Genomic DNA, 4,919 nt, shown 5'->3' on the forward strand with positions numbered 1-4,919 from the left:
ATAGTTGGATCAAGTATAATGATATCTGACAGTGATTAAAATCACTATCAAAAATAAACGCTTCGATGCAAATCTTTAGATAGTGTTTAATTTTAAAAAAATTGGTGTTTTATTCCAAAAGCTACTTGATCTGCTGATTCCTTAATATCTCGATTAAGATAAAGTATGTCGAATGAAAAAGGGTTTATTAAAAAATATTATTTCTCATAAAAAGATAGTGTGGTTCCATAAACTTTTCAATAAGTTATAGCATTATAAAGTTAAATATAANGTGTGGATCCATAAACTTTTCAATAAGTTATAGCATTATAAAGTTAAATATAATATGAATAATAAAATCGAGAATTTTCACATGAAAATAGCATTCGGTAGCCATTTTCGCCGTGAAGAAAAGTCCAGAGGTCAAATTTTTTTTTTCCATAATAAAGTATATTATATTATCTTTAATTTAAGATATATATAAAAGTGTCAGACCTTTCGGAACATTTTGAAAAGTTATGTTGAAAAAGTTAATTTTTTGTGAAAAAGTTGTCATTTTAAATCCCCCCTGTGGGCAGGTTAAGTGTCATATTTACAAAAAAAATATACCAAATGATAAGTAAAGACATCAAGCATTTATATAAAAAAGAATTATATTGATATGTTCATTTTTGAAAAAGTTAGAGCATTATTAAGTTAAAAATATAAAAAAAAATTATCTTACAAAAATCGTAATTTTTTATTAACTTTGATGTCAACTTTCACCACAAAGACAAGTTCAGAGGTCAAATTTTTTTTTTTTCAAATTAAAGGATATTACATAAGCTTCAATTTAAGATATATATAAAAGTGTCAGACCTTCCGAAACATTTTCAAAAGTTAAGTTGAAAAAGTAACATTAAATTTGTATAATGTTATGTTTAAAAATTATATTCATAGTATCTCTATTTTAAACTAAAATTTTGTTTAGCTGTTCAAATGTCATATATTATGCCATTATTAAATTTAAAAAAAAATGNGTTCAAATGTCATATATTATGCAATTATTAAATTTAAAAAAAAATGAATTATTTGATTAATAAAATTTTATTTCACCACACTTGAAGTAAAAAATCTTGAAATTTACTTCTATTTTTAATCGTTATTATGAATTTATTAGATTTATTTTTACATTGGTGGCCCTATTTTCAATCAAATGAGTAATACAGTTATTAAATTTAAATCAATAATTACATTGTTTAAAAACAATATATTTCGAAAATATGTTCTGATTTATTGAAAAGCATTTTAACACAATTTAATTGTGTACTTAGTATTTACTAATTATTTACATGTTAAACATAAAAATTAGGGAAGTGCAGGCAAGTTAACGCTTGGGGAAAGATTTTAAAAATACATAATGTTTTCAATTTTTTTTTTTTTTATTTAATGTTATATTATTAAAACTATGACGAAATTTTTGAAAACAATTCAAATGAACACATATATTTGTTTTAAATCACACTTATACCATTTTTACTTAAACGATATAATATTGTTGTTTGCTGTGTTAGGTTCTAACTTGAGCTTCAATAAACAAATTATTTTTTATTGCAAAAGCAACAAAAAACATCATGAATAAAAAGTTTTAGAAATTTCAAGTGTTATTCAAACTAGGGGAGTATAAGAGATATTTATGAATAAATATGAGGAATAAATGAGGAAAGTTGTATTTTTTTCATTATTTTATATGAAATTTCTATACATAAATCAATTTGCTTATAATTAGTTTAACCAGCTCAGTTATTGAAAAAAATTAACTAATGAATATACAGGAGCATACGTTAGGGAATTATTAGTAATGATTTTCTTAATAATCCCCTAATGTTGATTCATTGGGTCGATTGTCCCTATTAAATATTTTTCGGCTCAACATTTTTTATTTTATTTTATTTTTTAATTACTTGATAGACCAATTAAAAATTGTATAATACATCTGAAACTTCTAAATGAGGTAGGTAATGACTCTCTTAATTAAGAAATACAAATACAGGGTACTCAATGAAGGATAAGACACTTATTATCTCAGAAACAATTGAATATTTCCAATTTTTGGAAAGGACAATATTGTTTGATTCAAATTACTACAAAATTATGAAATTGAGTAATAATTCAATTTCAGCGATAAAAAATTTAAACTTTAATATTCTTTAATGGAAAACCCCTATTTTTAGTTTGGTGATATGTTAGAAAAATAAAATAGAAGAATAAATAATAAATATGTTAGAAATAAAAAAAATAATTAATTTTGATCTAATAATTTTTTTATTAGTTCAATTGATTGCATATTAAAATTTTTCAAAGATTGAGATTTAAAATAAAAGTTTATTATTATTTTGATTTTTATAATATCTGAGAATTAGCAGAAATTTATCAAAATTTCAGGGATCTAGAACTGACGTAACACAATAAAAAAAAAGGAAACGGTGGAGAATGAAATGTAAATGTGTACGAAGATGAGGATGTGGTGCCTGCTGTTTAGGTATTCACGTGCGTGTTGTCGTACAGCAGTCACCGTACTCAGCTGACACTCCGGATTAGCTGTGGGTGTCGAAAGGCTGTTGTTACAGGAAGGGAATCAGGGTAACACCTAGGTATGAGGTGCAGACGAAGTGCAAGACACAAGTACTCTGAAATGTTGTGGAAGAGAGTAGATAGGTTTAAAAAGGAATAAACAAAGACTTTACTTTAAGCAGTAATCCAGACAGCGACAACCGAGTACTGAGGCTGATGAATAACACAAGGAACTGGAGTCGACTGACCACGTTGGTCAGGTCTTTTGGGTTTTTATAATAATTATAACTATTGCCAATTTGGCAATAAATATTATTTGTTAATTCGTCAGTCTCAGGAACCGGATGTGCTATCTGTATTTTATTAAAATAATTCTCACAATAATGGTAACGTGACACCATCACAGAACTATTTACCGTAGACGCTCGCAAAGAAATTCTAACTATCGTGTTGCTTATTCCATTTATATTGTATACAGATTTTCTTACTTTTCAGGAGATCAAAAATAATATTTATTCTCTGATTACACCATGTTTATCAATTTTTTACGTAGTTTAATTCCGATTTTCACTAAATTTTCGATATTTAATAAAAGTTATTGTTTGATACACGGTCAAATGTGCTGTAGAGAAATTGTATGTTATGATTACTTATGATATCGTTGTGCTACACCGAGTTGTTGTCGTTCTTCTCTCTATGTCTGTATTGCCGCCGCCATCTGAGCATTTTTAGCTGTAAGCTCTATGGCGTTTTGCGAGCCGATAGTATTTTGTATTCGTTTTTGTTGTAGCATATTGTACATACTGGTCAACTACTTGCATTTAACTTCAATTGTTCCATTCAATATTCAACATTATCATTAGCTATTTTAATTAGTCAATAAGTATAATGCTTGTTCATATTATTTTTAAGACTTACTCGCATTTATAATTTATTATTTGCTTATATTAGCGCCATTGTGGCATTAGTATTAAGTGTCCCTCCATCGAAATTGATGTATATAAGGTTTTATGATTCATGTATAATACATTTAATTGCTATTAATCATTCTATATTAATTCATATAGTCCACTCAACATTATTCTATTACTACGCGTGTAGTAGTGGATATCATCACCACCGGGCGATCAGCTGTTATGCACATAACCACACACTCTAGTTAGATGAGATACATTTGTCGAGTGCTTAATATTAAAAGTTTTTTTTGTAATTTTTATTAAGAATCTTATAAAGTTTTGGCTATAAGGGCGCATATTGTTATTTATTTCTAGTCCTTTTGTGATACTTTAATAAGAATTATAAAAATAGTTAGATTGGTTTATTATATTCACCAAAAATTACGTTTTTATCGAATTTAGAGGCTCATTATTCATAACAAACATGTTATTGTAACGTCTTTCTTTTTCATTCATATTATAGTACTTTGAAAAACCCAAAACTTAATTTAGCTTTGTATGGTGTAGATGTGCTGTTGCTCTGTAAAACTCTTCAAAATATATTAATTTTACCAAATATTGCACGATTTTAGATTTTAATGTCAAAAAAACCTAGAAATCATAAATTCGAATAGCACTTTTAAATATTTACAATATTTTTTAAAAAATATTGTATTAGCTTTAATTTGATGTAAGTTTAANTCATTTGAAAAATTAAAGTTGACGACTTTATAACGTATAAAGGATATACATAAAAATACTTTTAAATTGATAAATTAAGAAAAAAATGGAGCTAATACAAAAATTTTCAATATTATTTTTATCTTTTAAATAATTAAGTGGTTTATAATACATGATACATTCTATTAATATGGAAAATATGTTTGCTGTGGTGTGCTATAAGTCACTATTAAATTTAATCGAGAATGTATTTTTTTCATTTTAAAAATGCCTATATGTATTAAGATAAACAAAACATTTGTTGCTTTCGTATTTAGTTGTAAGAAAATAAGCTACAACGATTCATTATCTATATAAAAAATATTTTAATGATAATTGTAATTGAATTAGGATGATTTTTAAAATTGATATATACAATTGAAGAATTGTTTCAAACTAGACTAGTTCAAATGCTAATAAAAATTATTAAAACTTGTTTAAAGTTTAATTAAATTGAATATATGATTTTTTGTAATAAAAACATTTTAACTATCGACATTTTTTTTAGCCTTTACCAAAATATAAAAATAAATTATGATTAGCGCATCAAAATTTCATTTCGTAATGGTAGAAATTAATTATTTGGTGTTAACAATTTTCCGTTATTAATTAGCTAATGTTTATTTGCTACAATGTGTAGTTGACAAACTTGGTTTAACTATGATATATTAATTTTAAATAAAGTGATTCATAATAAAATAATCACCTTATTTATAATTTTTAAACACAGTC

The 4,919-nt window shown here is 25.3% G+C and overlaps 1 protein-coding gene and 1 long non-coding RNA gene across 2 annotated transcripts in view; one reads left to right on the plus strand and one right to left on the minus strand.

The window, feature by feature from the left end:
- LOC126909285 (uncharacterized) overlaps positions 1–829 on the minus strand; it is a 7,593-nt gene extending 6,764 nt beyond the window's left edge. Inside the window, exon 1 of the long non-coding RNA XR_007704990.1 lies at positions 704–829. This is a non-coding gene — a long non-coding RNA (uncharacterized LOC126909285). The remainder of the gene's footprint in view (positions 1–703) is intronic.
- The window catches only part of LOC126894757 (uncharacterized), a 239,303-nt gene that overhangs the window by 66,986 nt on the left and 167,398 nt on the right, over positions 1–4,919 (plus strand). The window lies entirely within an intron of this gene.

This window comes from Daktulosphaira vitifoliae, unplaced genomic scaffold, assembly GCF_025091365.1.
Source record: "Daktulosphaira vitifoliae isolate Bord-2020 unplaced genomic scaffold, ASM2509136v1 Scaffold_1, whole genome shotgun sequence".
NCBI lineage: Eukaryota > Metazoa > Arthropoda > Insecta > Hemiptera > Phylloxeridae > Daktulosphaira > Daktulosphaira vitifoliae.